Source organism: Trichomycterus rosablanca, chromosome 1, assembly GCF_030014385.1.
Source record: "Trichomycterus rosablanca isolate fTriRos1 chromosome 1, fTriRos1.hap1, whole genome shotgun sequence".
NCBI classification, from domain to species: domain Eukaryota; kingdom Metazoa; phylum Chordata; class Actinopteri; order Siluriformes; family Trichomycteridae; genus Trichomycterus; species Trichomycterus rosablanca.
Genome location: NC_085988.1, coordinates 79,303,332 through 79,322,501, shown reverse-complemented (window position 1 = coordinate 79,322,501; position 19,170 = coordinate 79,303,332). Strand labels below are relative to the sequence as shown.

At 41.8% G+C, this 19,170-nt stretch overlaps 1 long non-coding RNA gene across 2 annotated transcripts; it reads right to left on the bottom strand.

The window, feature by feature from the left end:
* Positions 1-196: 196 nt before the first annotated feature.
* On the bottom strand, positions 197-16,907 carry LOC134324956 (uncharacterized). 2 transcript variants are annotated; one of them, XR_010014243.1, is made up of 4 exons: positions 16,375-16,907; positions 10,429-10,546; positions 9,551-9,611; positions 197-1,820 (listed from the first exon to the last, which is right to left on the bottom strand). It is a non-coding gene; the product is annotated as an uncharacterized LOC134324956 (long non-coding RNA). The 2 variants fall into 2 exon arrangements; XR_010014244.1 differs by lacking the exon at positions 9,551-9,611.
* Between the last annotated feature and the right edge of the window lie 2,263 nt (positions 16,908-19,170).

Below are 19,170 nucleotides of genomic sequence, written 5' to 3'. Positions count from 1 at the left end.
GAGGTGGTTTTAATGTTATGGCTGATCAGTGTATTTACTCCATAGAATGAATATGGCGCCACTTAGGCACCTAAACTATAGTCTCTAGTCTGATTTAAAGAGGATTCTCAACACTGGTAACAAAACATCACATCAAACAGCACACTGGGAACTGGGAATATAAAGTTTCCCATTATAAATGATATAGTATATAATATACATACTCAAGAGCTCATTTTATTTTTCTGTGCTCCACAATTACAACGTCACAGTTTGCCAAGCTCAACCACACACAGTATGCAACAAGATACATATAAAGGTTTCTCTGTGTGTGTGTGTGTGTGTGGGTGGGTGCTAATGGGTGAATCTGAAAGGTTTAATCAGAGGGTTAAATGTGTGATTGCATTCACATGAACTTGTTTACTAAAAATATCCAAATACTATATTGTATGCTCGTCATATCTTTATTATAACGTGCACTATGTTTGCATGTACAGTTTTACAGGAGATGCACTAGTTCTTTTGTTATTGATAGAGTGTTTTCGGGGAAAAAATGTTTAAAAAAATATCTGTACAAAATGGCCTTAATCTCTCACTCAATTCCTGAAATTGTGCAATGCCTTGAGATATAAATCGTTCTATATTTTGTGTTGGTGTATAAATGCTTTCTAGTGTATATTCTCTTTGCACAAAATGATGTATGAAAAATGAATCATATTGTACTTTTTGAAAAATCGGTGAATAATCAGAGAAAGCATGATTGTAGTACTGATTGTCTGGTATCCATATGACTAATTGACTATTTCTGTATCAAAAGTATCAATTTTGGAATAAACATTCTTACTAAACACAACAATCCAGGTCTCCACTTATTGTTGTGAAGAATCCTCAACACACGTCATAGCACTTTGCTCTGTATCCTAAAGAACGTTAGATACAAACAGTTGTTTATCAGGGTTGTTTATCCTGCATCCCACTTGTTAAAGATGCAAATTTCATGCAATTTTTATACATTTGTCTTGTGTTTACTTTATTCACAAATAATTTACTTTTCACTGATGAGTGACACCGCATTTTATTGAACTAGCAAAAAGAGCACGCTTCAACTATGATGTGTCCATGCAGGCCGGCGGGGGAGATGGCAGCGCAGATTGATGTAAAGTTTGGCTCTTATTAACCTGCACTTAAAATTATTCTCAGCATCTAGTCTAACATTACTCACTGCACACAGGTCCAGCTCATTATAAGAGTACTTGGTGCTCTGATTTGGCCAGAGTTTTCTCACTCCCTGACTGTCTGTTTGTTTGTTAATAATAATAATAATAATAATAAGTTCAATTTATATAGCGCCTTTCACAAACCCAAGGACGCTTTACAATATGTACACAAAACCCTATGAGTAAGTGTAAAGAAAACAGAAAGGTTTTTAATTGAGTTTTGAAAGAGGAGTGAGTAGAACATCCGCAAAGAGACTGAGGTCAAGAATTCCAAAGATCCGGAGCAGCAGCACTGAACGATCTGCAACCCACCGATTTTAGTTTAAATCGCGGGACTGACAGAAGTCCAGTGCCAGAAGATCTGGCAGGGTGCGAGAGGGAACATATGGTTGAATACATTCCCTAAGGTAGGAAGGGGCAAGGCCATTTAGAATTGTTTGTTAGTCCTTTCTTAGTCTGGCTGAAAAACAGGCAAAATGTTGGATTTACTTGTCTGGCTTCTCTTGTTTTACCCATAGTAGGGCGGCACATGGTTTGGTGGGTAGGACTGTCGCCTCACAGCAAGAAGGTCCCGGGTTCGGTCCCAGGTGGAATAGTCTGGGTCCTTTCTGTGTGGAGTTTCTCCTAGTTTAATAAAAATAAAATCATTTAGTGTGACCGACATACAATAACAGGCCATCAGAAAGACTTTAATTACAATCCCTTTTATAATTAATTTACATTTACATTTTTGGCATTTAGCAGATGCCTTTATCCAAAGCCACTTACATTACAGTTACAGTATACAGTCTGAGCAACTGAGGGTTAAGGGCCTTACTCAAGGGCCCAACAGCTGCAACATGGCAGTGGTGGGGCTTAAACCAGCGACCTTTTGATTACTAGCCCAGTACCCTAACCACTAGGCTACAGCATTGTAAAATTGTAAAATTACAAATGTGCCAAACATACTCACTCATTCACTCACTTTCTTAACTGCTTATCCAATCAGGGTCAACTCCATTGGCATTGCTGTGTTTTAACCACTCAGACCAGCACAACACACACTAACACACCTCCACCATGTCAGTGTCACTGCAGTGCTGAGAATAATCCGCGGTTAAAAAAGTATGTGGAGAAACAGATGGACTACAGTCAGTAATTGTAGAACTACAAAGTGCTTCCATATGGTAAGTGGAGCTGATTAAATGGACAGTGTGTGTAGAAACCAGGAGGTGGTTTTAATGTTATGGCTAATAGGTGTATTCTAAATTCTGCTCGGTTTACTAAGGTTCGGGAGGTGAGAGGTGGTTTTGCACCTTATTTTTAAAGCCTCCCAAAACCAGGTGTAAACAGCCATCATGCATTTATGTCCCCGATTTTCCAATTAAATAGCTACCAGAAGCAATTTGAGTCATGAGCTATAGTTTAAGTAAATTTATTTTTAACGTGAGGCACAATGGAAGTGCAGTTTGTGCTCCTGTGAACTGATTTACATTTACAAATAGCCCCGTCACTTTTAACATCCTGCTTCCTCTTTGTTTTGTTTTGTTTTTCTGTCAGTGGCGGCTGCTGGTCTTTCAAAGAGGGGAAGCTCATTGTCGGCTTACATCATAAAATTTGTCAATTTATTTATACATAAATTCTGCCCTCCATTCCTTTTCAAGGAAATGGCCTGTGATTCTATCGTACCAAGTAGGCGTCTTTTCCAGGGACTTGACCAGTGTCCTCTCAATGGCCAGCAGAGCTAGGCTGCTTAGACGGCCTTTGCCCATTGTGTTGCGGGTGTAAGACTTAAGCCTTTTTAAACAGGAGAAGCTCCTTTCTACACCTGCAGATGTAGCTCCAATTGTTGCCACTAACGATAACAGCTTGTACAGCTGAGGCATTGCACTGTCCAACTCCATGTCTTTTAGAAAAACCAAGAAATCACACAGCTTTCCCCTGTTACCCTGTAAGTCCTGATTTGAATACAGGACTTGAAGTTCAGACCTCAGTCTCCCTGAATCAAAGTATTGGCCATAACTTTTCAGGACACTCTGGAATGCCTCCTCTGGAAACACTTCTCTCATGTCATCAAACTTCCCTGAATTTACTAATTCTAAGAAGCGCAAACTTTCCAAATTTGAAAAACGCAGAGGAATCTGGTCCATGAGATTATCAAGGATGGCCATGTACAGATTTCTGTAGCGCTCCTGGGGATCCTGGAATTGGGAGAGACGGCGCTTTCTCATGGGCTCATCTCGTGGGTCTGATGGGAGACCTGCTGCTTTGGCATAAACAGCTTGGAAAGCTCCCTCTGAACTCTTCTCTTTGACAAAAGCAAGAAGAGACTCAATTCTTTTCTTGCAGTAGAGAACATCCATGGCCCTCTGCTTGACGATATCAACGACCACATCAGTCTCTGAGAAGATTTGTTCGTATGTGTACAACATGAAAACAAATTCAAAATCCTCTAGTTTCATTACAAAACCCTTGGCACAATCCAATGTGTCATCATCCAGTGTCTTATCTGCAATGATGTTATAAAAAGTCTGCAGAAGGCCATCATAGTTGTTTGCCACAGTGCTCACTATCCGTGATGTGAAATTCCATCGAGTAGGAGCGTTTCTGGGCAACCTTGAACAGCCTGCAGACTCAAGAAAAGATGTCCTCTTTGTGGATTTGAAGAAAAATGTGGCAAACCCAGAGAGTGATGCAAAAAATATTCTGCACTCAGACAAGCATTTAGGAAGGAAGTCACATCAATAAGGTGGTTTAGGAAGGCCCTGTTTTGTTTGACTGTTTCATTATGTTTTGCCACTTGAATGCGAGCACCTTCATTAATTGCATGTTCAACCCTGACCCTGCCCAGGCAACTTAACCTTGCACATACACTCACATGTTCATTGCTCTTTTCATGCCTTTTATATGCCTGGTCAAAGTTAGACAGATCCCCAAAACCCAATTTTGACCAGACAAGACATGATCCCTGAGATGATTTCATCAAGAGGCATGGCCAACAGTACATTTTCTTGGTCACAGCACTTCCAGTCAGCCAGCTAACTTTGTCATACCAGGAGAGCTGAAAAGACCTGTTACCTTTCCCTACTTTTTGCACCAAATCAATCTTAGGTGTTGATCTGCCCTGCTGTTTAATTCTAACTTTCTCCTCGTAAGGAAGACTATCAAATGGCTTTGCCAAAATCAGGTCGACAATATTAGCATTGTCTGCCATCGTGTGCACCTTGCTAGCTGGCTAGTTCACTCCGACCTAGCCAACAGTATGAATGATTGATTGAATGAACTAACGAAACGATATTAAACTCGAACAAGTAAATGTTGAAATTATGTTAAACTGAAACAAATACTATGAGTGTGTTTTATTTACACAATGAACAATGGAAATGGTCAAGTAATTTCACCAAGCAAATACCTGTCTTTCGACTTCACTCGCAAAATCCGTGATGGGACTGAAGCTCCCAGTGATTAAGTGATGGTGTAAAGATCAAAATAGCTGTCAATCAAAACGGGATTCAGCCTTTCGACTGATCCTCCAATCATCTTGCAGAAGCTCCGCGTCCAGACCCGCCCACAGCTCCATTCACTCCCAGAGACGCTCAGCGTCCGGGGTGGGACAAAATCGTGGCATTTATCCAATGACCGGCGAGTTTCGAAGCAATGAAAAAAAAAGTTCCATGCAGTCCCATTGAAGTGAATAGACGCTCAGCTTCTACGGGCAAATGCATTGACGTGACGGGAATGTATGAGAAGTTAACAAAATCGAGTCAGTCGATTTGTGATAAGTAGCTGATTCTGAACGAACTCGTCTTCGAGATGAACGTGTTCTAACGCATTTGTAGTCAATGAAATGTTAACACAACTGCACATATTTGACCATTTAATTTTTGACATTTTAGGGGAAGCTGAGATTCCCTTGCAGTCTTAGAGAAATCGCCACTGTTTTCTGTCTATATATTTATAAAATGACGTAGCTGTGTCTCAGTATGAGTCTTCTTCCCTCTCCCTACTGGCCTGTACTGGAAGCCACAGGAAATAATTATTGTTTTTGTGTGGTAGTGTGACACCCTAATTGCAGAAGAGAACACTGACTCTGTGCCACACTCCAATTACGTCTACAGAGATTGACCCATCCTGCAGTCAGGAATCAAAGGGTCACTGGGACCCTCATATTGAGGCGTGGGCCTGTAAAGTAAATTTCGGTTTAATAAATACCTTCTGAGGCTATAAATAACAGCCTGTAATTTCATACCTTCCCACACAGTCACACTTATTGTTTTGTATGTAGTGCAGAGCACTGATCATGTGAACGGCGGTGTGGACTTTTTTGTGGTTTTGTGGTATCCTGTGACCTCTTGTTCTGACTTTTTGATTGATTGGATGTGCAGTTTGTCAGTTAGTTCGACCAGATTGTGTGAATAAGGCTTGCATTCATTATAGCGCAGACTTCTGTGGCAGAAGCATCATTTAATTCAACAGATCAAAGTAAACTCAGAAATGTTATATTAACAACATTACTGCTGTTATTCTGTTTTATACCAGTGCTGTATATTGTAATCATACACTGATCAGCCTTAACATTAAATCCACCTCCCTGTTTTAATACTCACTGTCCATTTTATCAGCTCCACTTACCATATAGAAGCACTTTGTAGTTCTACAATTACTGACTGTAGTCCATCTGTTTCTCTACATACTTTTTTAACCTGCTTTCACCCAGTTCTTCAATGGTCAGGACCCCCACAGGACCACCACAGAGCAGGTATTATTTAGGTGGTGGATTATTCTCAGCACTGCAGTAACACTGACATGGTGGTGGTGTGTTAGTGTGTGTTGTGCTGGTATAAGTGGATCAGACACAGCAGCCCTGCTGGAGTTTTTAAATACCATGTCCACTCACTGTCCACTCTATTAGACACTCCTACCTAGTTGGTCCACCTTGTAGATTTAAAGTCAGAGACGATCGCTCATCTATTGCTGCTGTTTGAGTTGGTCATCTTCTAGACCTTCATCAGTGGTCACAGGATGCTGCCCCAAACGCTGTGTAAAGACCCTGATCAGCAGATAGAGAGGAGCCCGTGCAGAGTGCATGGGTAAAAAAGGGTTCCACTAAGGGCTGCACGCAGGTCGGAGGAGGCGTGAGCAGCAATATATCAGTGGCGGCTGCTGGTCTTTCAAAGAGGGGAAGCTCATTGTCGACTTACATCATAAAATTTGTCGATTTATTTATACATAAGTTCTGCCCTCCGTTCCTTTTCAAGAAAATGGCCTGAAATGGGTTGCAGCAGTTTGTCTTTCGACTTCACTCGCAAAATCCGCGATGGGACTGAAGCTCCCAGTGATTAAGTAACGGTGTAGAGATCAAAATAGCTGTCAATCAAAATGGGATTCAGCCTTTTGACTGATCATCCAATCATCTTGCAGAAGCTCAGCGTCCAGACCCGCCCACAGCTCCATTCTGCCCCAGAGACGCACAGCGTCCGGGAACAGGACAAAATCGTGGCATTTATCCAATGACCGGCGAGTTTCGAAGCAATGAAAAAAAAAGTTCCATGCAGCCCCACTGAAGTGAATAGACGCTCAGCTTCTATGGGCAAATGCATTGACGCTCTGGGAATGTATGAGAAGTGCAGTCAGTCGACTGATTCTGAACAAACTCGTCTTCGAGATGAACGTGTTCTAACACATTTGTCAATGAAATGTTAACACAACTGTACATATTTGACCATTTAATTTTTGACATTTTAGGGGAAGCTGAGCTTCCCTTGCAGTCTTAGAGAAATCGCCACTGCAATATACCCACCTCGAATGCAATCGGGGATTGACTTCACTAAATTGGGACAAAATGGGAGAAAATGCATAAATAAAATAGAAAAAAGTGTTTGGTGCTGATCATATGGACAAAAATCAGCAATAAAGTGTCACTTTTAATTTTGTGACATTTAATAATTGATCTGGACAAATTTCCTCTCAACATGAGATCAGAATATGATTAACTATCCAGAAATAGCAGAAATGTGTCTTTAACTTCAACTGTGGATATTAGATTAAACTCTGGATGCAAACATTTGGCTGGTGCAACGTTATTAACTCCGAAAAACACATCTGGTTGGAGCTGCTGTCTAAATCCCAATACACACGAATACTATAATTCCAGTTCACATCCTGCTTTTAATGAGCAAGTTCATTAGGTTTGTTGCAAAAGTGCTTGGTAAAGGGCTTGGAGTTAAAGGCCATTGCCAAATTTAATCAACATCTGAACTGGGGTTGGTTAGTAATTCTAAAAATATAAACAGGTTCATTGTTATGTGCACTGAGGAGCATGCAGTTGCAGCGTTCAGTGTAATTCTTTTGCACCTACTTTGCATCCTCTGGTTGTCATAGAAATAAGATGTTCATGAAAAGATGAAAATGTCATTGTCTGTTTTACCACTGCCCAGTTCACTGGGCAAAAGGTAGGAAACACCCTGGACAGGGGAAACATCACAGGGCAAACACATTCATACACAGGGCAATTTTGTATCTCCAATTAACATGTGTGAGGAAACCGGGGCACCCAGAGGAAACCCACACAGACACCGGGAGAACATGCAAACCCCACAAAGAAAGAACCTGGGCCGCTCCACCAGAGAATCAAACCCAGGCAGTTGTAGCCCAGCGGTTAACGTACTGGACTAGTAATCAGAAGATGGCTGGTTCCAGCCCCACCACTGCTAGGTTGAGCTTTGAGCAAGGCCCTTAACCCTCAGTTGCTTAGACTGTATACTGTCCCTGTTCTGTAAGTCGCTTTGGATAAAGGTGTCTGCTAAATGCCAAAAGTGTACATGTAAGGACCTTCCTGTTGTAATGTGACAGCAGAGATGTTCACAAGTCACAAAATACAAGTTCAAGTCAAGTCACGAGTCTTTAGGCTAGAGTCCAAGTCAAGTCACAAGTCTTTAGGCTAGAGTCCGAGTCAAGTCTTGAGTCAATATAATCTACACAAAACATATATTGGAAATTTAGCGTAGAAATAAACAAATAATATGTAAGTTTAGATAAAACACAACAGATTAGCAGCTGTATTTTGCCGTTTTACTTTGTGCCTTTACTTTCCTAGTCATTGTGCAAATGAATGTAATTTCCGTAACAAGAAAGTACCAGTTAAAAGCTTACACTGATACGTTTTGTTTTCATTGCAAAACAAAAGTACACGATAAATCACGGCACAGCGGCCAAAATCCAAAACACAGCAAAAAAAAAATCATAACCGCTGCTTACCTTAGCTTATGTTCTTCCAGAAACTGTGTGTCCTATTAGGAATATAATCCGTTATTTTGTAAATGTGCTTATAATTAAAAACCTCCAAACTTTTCCTGGTTGTGAAGTAAAACACTAACTTGTTAGAAAGCCAATCAAGCGTTTCATTGACAATCATCTGTGTGACGCAAACTGAATAAATGCAAATAACAGCATTTCTTACTGAAGGTCTGACTGGTTCAGAAGGCGGTCTTTCAACCATTAAAGCCAATTCTGTAGGAGCGTTCCATTCACCCCAGTTGTTCCTGTGAAGTGCACTATGTAGGATATTCCACCATTTTAAATTAGATTCCAATCCAAAGGTAATGAAATTGTTAAAATGAAGTGAACTTTAAACTGTGTAGGGAGTAGGGAGCAATGCTTCATCACTACACCAGAAGCTGGCTGGAACATTTACCCATTGCGTGCGTTGCGGGTTAAGACGGCCGGAGCGTTATTAGAGAGCATAAAATGACACGATCAGAATGATGTCGGATCGACGTTTCATCCATCTTTAATAAAAGGGACTCTTGTTGTTTACAAGTCTTTTTTTAAAATATATGTTCTTTATGCATTTTCTCCCCTTTTTCTCCCTTTTTAGGGCGTCCAATTACCCGATTGCATCATGCTTCCACTCCACCATTGCCGATCCCTGCTCTGATTGGGGAGAACGAAGCTAACCCACGCCCCCTCCGACACGTGGGCAGCAGCCGTATGCATTTTATCACCTGCACTTTGACGAGTGCAGTGCAGCTCAGCACTGTGTACTGAGAGACACACCCTGAGAGCACTCTTTTCTCATCTCTGTGCAGGCGCCATCAGTCAGCAAAACCAGTCATGGGAGAGAGACCCCATCCGGCTTAGTCCCGCCCATATCTGAACAGGCCAATCGTTGTTCATGTGGCCGCTAAGCCTTAGCCGGTAGGCAGAGCTGAGATTCGATACGATGTATTCGAGATCCCAGCTCTGGTTCCAGCGTGTGTTTTTACCGCTGAGCCACCTGAGCGGCCATAAGTCTTTTTTTTGCGAGTCATGAGTCGAGTCCGGGTCATTTGAAAAGAGTCTGAGTCGAGTCTGAAGTCGCTTTGTGTGCAACTTACGTAGTGCGACTCGAGTCCCCATCTCTGGATGACAGTGCTACCTACTGAGCCATCTTGCCATCTATAATAATAAAGTCCAAAGTTTAAATGTAATATAATTATTATAAAGTAAAACGTTTTTTTATAGTTTAAATTATATATTTTTTTAAAAAGTTTTTTTCTAGTAATATTCTGTTAGTTTAATTTTGTTTTTATGTTTAATACTTATTGATGTTTGGAGGACGAACAAAGTAAGAATTTCATTGTACAGTGTAACTGCTAGTTCTTCTGTGCACATGACAATAAAACTCTTGAACTTGAAGTAATACATTGTGTAACTTTGCTTCTTTTTCAACAAATAATTTTGGCTTGAGTACATTTTTATCTACCTCTCAAACCTCTTGTTGCCACCTTCTGCCCACTTTTCGCTCTGAACACAGAAACAGTGGAAGGTTGTTGTAAAAGAAAACCAATCAGAGCACAAAGCAGCCGTCTTGAGATCTAATCATATCCGTTCGATGAACATAAACAAGCCTGCTGATTACTGAAATGCCTTCTCTCATCCCTCAGATGCATGAGCACGGAGAGATCTTTGTTAGGCTGCGCTCCCCCCGTGCACTCTACGTGGTGCATAACAAGCCCTGACATTATCTACCTGCCATGACTCAAATGCAACATATGATTACCACAGATGTATGAAGGAGTTTTGTTTTATTTCTTTTATAATTGCTATCATCTGAAGAAGCCACTTTTTGGTACTGGACAGATGACTAATCTTACTGAAGTCCTATCCAATGGCAGAAATGGGCCCATGGTGAATATGCGACTAACACCTTGGTCATCCTAATTACATTTACATTTATGGCATTTAGCAGATGTTTTTATTCAAAGTGACTTACCAGACATCCCCAACAGGGTTCTCAGATTGCAGTCTAATGCGCTATGCCACCTCACTGAGAGTCCCAGAGAGTATCTGGCCAGCTTGTTGAGGCACTCTAGAGTCACAATCAGCCATGTCTGGAAAGGAGGTGGGTTAGATGGGAAATCATCTCCTTTGTCATTAAAGAAGGCATCTCCTAGACTACATGCCAGCGGGTCAAATCCGGCTTAAAAGACAAATGATTGTCTTAAAATACACTGTAAAATCGTACATAAACTGCATCTCCCACAATGCATACCAATTTTGTGACCCGCAAAGTGACTGCATCCCGCCACTAGATGGCAGTGTTTCCACATCAGTGTTTAACTGAGGCGGTTTTCCAACAAGTGATGTTGAGAAATATTTACAAATAATCCCAAAGTGTACAAGAAGAGAAAATTAATGCAGAAGGAGGAAATTTTATGAAAGATGGGAAAGTGAAAACAAGTTTGTGCTTTAAGAAGAAAAACCGGTACGTCTCTTGTGTTTGTGTCTGTAGAAAAGGAGTACAATAGAAATGTAGATATACACTGATCAGCCAATCACATTAAAACCACCTCCTTGTTTCTACACTCACTGTCCATTTTATCAGCTCCACCAGTGGCGGCTGCTGGTCTTTCAAAGAGGGGAAGCTCATTGTCGGCTTACATCATAAAATTTGTCGATTTATTTATACATACAGTGTATCACAAAAGTGAGTACACCCCTCACATTTCTGCAAATATTTCAATATATCTTTTCATGGGACAACACTATAGACATGAAACTTGGATATAACTTAGAGTAGTCAGTGTACAACTTGTATAGCAGTGTAGATTTACTGTCTTCTGAAAATAACTCAACACACAGCCATTAATGTCTAAACGGCTGGCAACATAAGTGAGTACACCCCACAGTGAACATGTCCAAATTGTGCCCAAAGTGTCAATATTTTGTGTGACCACCATTATTATCCAGCACTGCCTTAACCCTCCTGGGCATGGAATTCACCAGAGCTGCACAGGCTGCTACTGGAATCCTCTTCCACTCCTCCATGATGACATCACGGAGCTGGTGGATGTTAGACACCTTGAACTCCTCCACCTTCCACTTGAGGATGCGCCACAGGTGCTCAATTGGGTTTAGTCCATCACCTTTACCTTCAGCTTCCTCAGCAAGGCAGTTGTCATCTTGGAGGTTGTGTTTGGGGTCGTTATCCTGTTGGAAAACTGTTTTCGAAGGGAGGGGATCATGCTCTGTTTCAGAATGTCACAGTACATGTTGGAATTCATGTTTCCCTCAATGAACTGCAGCTCCCCAGTGCCAGCAACACTCATGCAGCCCAAGACCATGATGCTACCACCACCGTGCTTGACTGTAGGCAAGATACAGTTGTCTTGGTACTTCTCACCAGGGCGCCGCCACACATGCTGGACACCATCTGAGCCAAACAAGTTTATCTTGGTCTCGTCAGACCACAGGGCATTCCAGTAATCCATGTTCTTGGACTGTTTGTTTTCAGCAAACTGTTTGCGGGCTTTCTTGTGCGTCAGCTTCCTTCTGGGATGACGACCATGCAGACCGAGTTGATGCAGTGTGCGGCGTATGGTCTGAGCACTGACAGGCTGACCTCCCACGTCTTCAACCTCTGCAGCAATGCTGGCAGCACTCATGTGTCTATTTTTTAAAGCCAACCTCTGGATATGACGCCGAACACGTGGACTCAACTTCTTTGGTCGACCCTGGCGAAGCCTGTCCCGAGTGGAACCTGTCCTGAAAAACCGCTGTATGACCTTGGCCACCATGCTGTAGCTCAGTTTCAGGGTGTTAGCAATCTTCTTATAGCCCAGGCCATCTTTGTGAAGAGCAACAATTCTATTTCTCACATCCTCAGAGAGTTCTTTGCCATGAGGTGCCATGTTGAATATCCAGTGGCCAGTATGAGAGAATTGTACCCAAAACACCAAATTTAACAGCCCTGCTCCCCATTTACACCTGGGACCTTGACACATGACACCAGGGAGGGACAACGACACATTTGGGCACAATTTGGACATGTTCACTGTGGGGTGTACTCACTTATGTTGCCAGCTATTTAGACATTAATGGCTGTGTGTTGAGTTATTTTCAGAAGACAGTAAATCTACACTGCTATACAAGTTGTACACTGACTACTCTAAGTTATATCCAAGTTTCATGTCTATAGTGTTGTCCCATAAAAAGATATAATGAAATATTTGCAGAAATGTGAGGGGTGTACTCACTTTTGTGATACACTGTAAGTTCTGCCCTCCGTTCCTTTTCAAGAAAATGGCCTGAAATGGGTTGCAGTTTGTCTTTCGACTTCACTCGCAAAATCCGCGATGGGACTGAAGCTCCCAGTGATTAAGTGACGTGTAGATCTCAAAATAGCTGTCAATCAAAACGGGATTCAGCCTTTCGACTGATCCTCCAATCATCTTGCAGAAGCTCAGCGTCCAGACCCGCCCACAGCTCCATTCACCCCCAGAGACGCTCAGCGTCCGGGGGCGGGACAAAATCGTGGCATTTATCCAATGACCGGCGAGTTTCGAAGCAATGAAAAAAACCCTTCCATGCAGCCCCACTGAAGTGAATAGACGCTCAGCTTCTATGGGCAAATGCATTGACGCTACGGGAATGTATGAGAAGTTCGAGTCAGTTGATTTGTGATAAGTAGCTGATTCTGAACAAACTCGTCTTCGAGATGAACGTGTTCTAACGCATTTGTAGTCAATGAAATGTTAACACATCTGTACATATTTGACCATTTAATTTTTGACATTTTAGGGGAAGCTGAGATTCCCTTGCAGTCTTAGAGAAATCGCCACTGAGCTCCACTTACCATATAGAAGCACTTTGTAGTCCTACAATTACTGACTGTAGTCCATCTACGTATGTCTCTACATACCTTTTTAGCCTGCTTTCACCCAGTTCTTCAATGGTCAGGACCACCACAGAGTAGGTATTATTTAGGTGGTGGATCATTCTCAGCACTGCAGTGACACTGACATGGTGGTGGTATGTTAGTGTGTGTTGTGCTGGTATGAGTGGATCAGACACAGCAATGCTGCTGGAGTTTTTAAATACCGTGTCCACTCACTGTCCACTCTATTAGACACTCCTACCTGGTTGGTCCACCTTGTAGATGTAAAGTCAGAGACGATCGCTCATCTATTGCTGCTGTTTGAGTTGGTCATCTTCAAGACCTTCATCAGTGGTCACAGGACGCTGCCCATGGGGCGCTGTTGGCTGGATATTTTTGGTTGGTGGACCAAAATATACAGCACAACACACACTAACACACCACCACCACCACCATGTCATTGTCACTGCAGGGCTGAGCATGATCCACCACCCAAATAATACCTACTCTGTGGGGGTCCTGCACATTGAAGAACAGCATGAAAGGGGGCTAACAAAGCATGCAGAGTAACAGATGGACTACAGTCAGTAATTGTAGCACTACAAAGTGCTCCTATATGGTAAGTGGAGCTGATAAAATGGACAGTGAGTGTAGAAACAAGGAGGTTGTTTTAATGTTATGGCTGATCAGTGTACATTATAAACATTCAGTATAAATTTGGTATTTTGACACCAAACACAGAATTTAGCCTCCAAGAAAAATAACAAATTGTCCAAGACTTAAAAGGCGACTGCAATCACAGCAGGATACGTTACAATCGGCCCTTTGAGGGCCACCATAATGCAGATGTGGCCCTCGGTGAAAATGAGTTTGACACCCCTGTCCTAAACTGTGACTTTTCTTGGTCATTCATTCATTTACTTATTCTGGTGGCACGTGGCTCAGTGGGTAGCACTGTCGCCTCACAGCAAGAAGGTCCTGGGTTCGATCCCCAAAAAGGAGGTCCGGGACCTTTCTGTGTGGAGTTTGCATGTTCTCCCTGTGTCTGGCTGGCTTTCCTCTGGGAGCTCCTTTTTCCTCCCACAGTCCAAAGACATTCAATGAGGTGAACTGGAGATACAATGTTCTTCTCCATTCATTGATTATCTGTTTTGCCACTGGTTTGTTCTGGTCATAGATGCCGTCGGTCTGATTCATTAGGCAAAAAGTAGAAAACACACAGAACAGATGACCCGTCCATTACAGGACACACACATACACACACACTGCAATTTCTGACTGCATGTTTTTAAGCCCACACAGACACAAGGAGAACTTGCGAACTCCACACAGTAAGGACCCTGGCCACCCGGCTTCTTGCTGTGAGGTGACGGCATTACCCACCGCTCCCCCGTGCCGCCCCTCCTCGGCCAGCGTGAGTTAATATCTTCTCATGGTCTTTGTTTAATGCACTTAATGCACTTGTGCTCATAAGATTCTCATTATGTCATTGGATTAGAGGTTTAAACCCAGGACCCAAGGACCCTGATGATGCATGGCATCTACTCACCAACCGACCACTATGCTGCCCTTATTACCAGTTAGTAGCAGAAATAAATGTCTAATCTAATTCCAAATCGATGATTTATAGTTTTAATTGTCTTTAATAAGTATCCTGGTTGATGTGCGGTGTTCATTATATTAGGTTTTAGTTTGCTCTGCTTGCCTAATGAGTCCCAATTCAGATGCAGTAAAGTCACGCAGGCATTGTTAGCTGTGGTAATATAATAATAAACTTATCAGTATGTGTTTATTACTCTTTAATAATAATATATAAAAGTGAACAGCCCTGTAGCTTTATACAGTGGACCCTTGACTTATGAATTTAGTTGGTTCCGAAGGGCTGTTCTTAAGTCAAAATGTTCGTTAGTTAAACCTATTTTTCCCATAAGAAATAATGTAAATAAAATTAATCCGTGCCAGACCTCCCAAACCCCCCCTTACCTAACCTCTCTAATGTCTTAAATGCTCTTTATTGTTATAAATACAAGTATATTTTTCCTTAATCTTAAATTATAGAATAGACATTACTGTAATAAACAATAATAAACAACTACACAGTAGTACTGTACATAAAACACACATCACATTTCAGTACAGTACATGTGCTGTATCATACACCATAATACATTTCCTTCTTTTTATATAAAATCTATCTACCAGAAACAACAGTAACTCTAATATTTCTCTATTATTTCCTTCTTTATTTCAATAGTGTTGTATTTTGTAGGTGTAATTGCACGAAAGAAAGAATATTTTACTCTCTTCTCTCTCTCTCACTGTCCCCTCTGTCTGATACACAGTGACAGCTACTGGCAGGAGTAATTATACAACACAACAAATAGTGATTTTTCTCACCACTGCACCTTATTTGGCCATTTTAATATTGAATAAAAAAAATATATATAAAGAAAACACCGAAAAAACACCATCTGCTGTCCGAATGTTCGCTCACTGTATATATTTACAGTCATGTGAAAAAGTTAGAACACCCCATGAGAACCTTTGTCTTTTTGAACATATTTAAACAAATGAAAATTTGTGCTTCATTTGAACAGTATTGAGAGATGGAGCTTATATAACTAAACAAATGAAACTGAAAAAATTACTTTTAAACACAAGTTGTAAAATGTAATAAACAAAAAAGAAAATTTATTGTGAGGAAAAAGTAAGGACACCCTATGTCCTAATAGCTGGTGTTTCCCCCTTTGGCTGAAATTGTTAGGGTGCCTGCGACGTTTGGTGATAGTACCATCAGGTCACAGCGTCGCAGGCGTTACAGAACAACAAAGAGCTCGGCCTTAAATACTAGGCCAGCTCATTAGGTGCTAACGCGCGGCACCTGTGATTCCCCTATTTAAGGGGGTGTCATCTGGTTGCCGGCGTCGCACCTTTCTCTTCATTTCGGTACAGTACTGCTCAAGTCGCTTCGTTTTTCAGGGACAGTTTTGGGTAGCCCCGGGCGCTTTGTAGAGCGGCGGGTGTGTACGTCGAAAGGCGGAGGTATTATAGGATTTTGGTTACCTGGTAGGGAAAGGTGGTGCGACTTCGTACAGCCCTCGCGCTGTCTTTGTTTTGCAGCGCAGCGTTCCTTGCTGGGAATTGCGGTTAGCATTTGGCTATCATTAGCCTCAACCGCATCCTCAGCTCTTCCTCTTTGGCCGTTCTGCCTAGCGGATTCCCCAGATCCGGTTTGGTTGTGTGGGTTGGGCTTCTGCTGCCTCCCGCCGTATTCCCGGTTCGAATCCGCACCTCAGCAGAATCCTTTTTTCTTTAACTCTCACACCGGCTCTTCCCAGCGGACTTACCACCGCTGGTGACACGCCGGCCGATTGTTATTGCCTGCTTTTTGTGTTTTATTTTCCCTTAGCGATCTCACTGTTTTTCCCGAGCGCTTGCGTCGGCTACGCCTCCTCTAAAGCGCAAGCGTTATTTCCGTAAACCGCGCTCTAATAGCGCAGCGAGCAGCGCGAACGCCTCGTGACTAGGCGATCCGGGTTCGCGCCTCGCCTCCTGTGTTTTGTTATTTTTGTGTTCTCCCCTCTCATTCAGTTTGCCAGCGGTCCAGCGGCGTCACTCGGCACTTTGCCTGAGTTGTTTTTTGTTTTCGTTATTTCTCTTTGTTCTTATTTATTTGTCATTTAATAAAATCCTGTTTTTTACTCTGCATCCTTGGGTCCGTCTGCATTCCTCATAACAGAAATAACCTCAATTAGACGTTTCCTATAACCATCTAACGTCTCTGACATCAACTGGAAGAAAGTTTTCCCCACTCCTAAATGCAGAATTTCTTCAGCTGTGTGAGGTTTGATGGGTTTCTGCAAGCACAGCCAGTTTCAAATCAGCCCACAGCATCTCAATAGGATTAAGATCTGGGCTTTGACTTGGCCATTCCAGAATTCTCCATTTCTTTCTTTTGAGCCATTCCTTGGTGGATTTACTTGGATGTTTTGGGTTGTTGGCATGTTGCATGGTCCACCTCCGCTTCAGTTTTTGGACAGATGGTCTTACATTTTTCTCAAGCACCCTCTGATACAGTGAAGCATTCATTGTGGATTCTATAATGGAGAGCTGGCCAGGCCGTACTGCTACAAAACAGCCCCAAACCATGACATTTCCACCTCCATGCTTCACAGTTGGTATGAGGTTCTTGTTCCCAAATGCTGTGTTTGGTTTGCGCCAAACATGTCTTCTGTTACTGTGCCCAAATAATTCAGCTTTGGATTCATCTGTCCAAAGCACATTGTTCCAGAAGTCCTGGTCTTTGTCTAGGTGTTCTCTTGTAAACTTTAGTCTTGCCCTGATGTTTTTTTCACAGCAAGGGTTTCTTCCTTGCACACCTCCCATGAAAATCAAACTTGTGCAGTCTCTTTCTGATTGTAGATGCATGTACCTTGACATCAACTGTGGCAAGAGCTAGCTGTAGGTCCCGTGATGACATTGTAGGATTATTGGAGACTTCTTGACGCATCTTGCAGTCTGCTCTTGGGCTGAACTTGCTAGGACAGCCTGACCTGGCCATGTTGGCAGTTGTTTTAAATGTTCACCACATGTAAATGATTTTCCGGACAGTGGAATGGCTGATTTCTAATTGTTTTAAGATCTTTTTAAATCCCTTCCCAGACTCATATGCATTTACAACCTTCTTTCTGAAGGCCTCAGAAAGCTCTTTAGATCTCACCATGGTGATATCACTTACTTCAACAATCAAGAGCAAACCAAACTAATGTCTGAGGTTTAAATAAAACTCCACTGTCCTCTAACGATGGTCTAATCATTGCAGCTAATGTGGTGCACCGGATTCTAATTTTAGACATTTTAAGTAGTAATAAATGTGGGGGTGTCCTAACTTTTTCCTCACAATAAATTTCCATTTTTGTTCATTACATTTTACAGCTTGCGTTTAAAAGTAATTTAAGTCATATAAGCTCCATCTCTCAGTACTGTTCAAATGAAGCTCAAATGTTCATATGTTTAAATATGTTCAAAAAGACAAAGGATTTCATGGGGTGTCCTAACTTTTTCACATGACTGTATAGAGAGACGGTTAAGTTGAGTTAAGTTGAAAAAGATTGTTTGTAAGCTGAAATGTTCGTATGGTAAACTGTTCGTAACTCAAGGGCCTACTGTTATCCTGCCTATCTTCAACTTGTTTGTGACGTCATGTGTTTCTTGAATTTCGGTTCGTAATCCGAAATCTATTTGTATGTTAAGTTGAAAAAGATCGTTCATAACCCGAAATGTTCGTATGGTAAACTGTTCGTAACTCAAGGGCCTACTGTAATCCTGCCTATCTTCAAATTGTTTCTGACGTCATATGTTTCTCGAATTTCAGTTCGTAATCCGAAATCTGTTCGTACGTTAAGTTGAAAAAGATCGTTCGTAACCCGAAATGTTCGTATGGTAAACTGTAACTCAAGGGTCTACTGTAATCCTGCCTATCTTCATCATTAAACAGCTTAATGAAACAGAAAGTCTTCTGAGTGGGTGAGCGTGTCTAAAACAACTCAAGTGTATTTTGTTTACAAATGAGTTCGTCATTCTAAATCGTCCCACACAGCCGCTGAAAATTTAATGCACGCCAAAAGAGGTCAAGCGTTTGTGTAAATGTGTTTCTGTAACCAGAGGCTTCTCGAACCCCAGCATCATTTATATAGATGAATTTTTTTAGTGATTGCTCATGCAAAAGCATTTTAGATCGCGCTAAATGATGTTAAATACGTTATTCTGGGTGAACACGACAGAACACGGCTCTTAGAGAAAGTCTCCTCTGCCCCTCGGTAGTGAATAATTCATGTTGAGTTGTTTATAATTCACTGC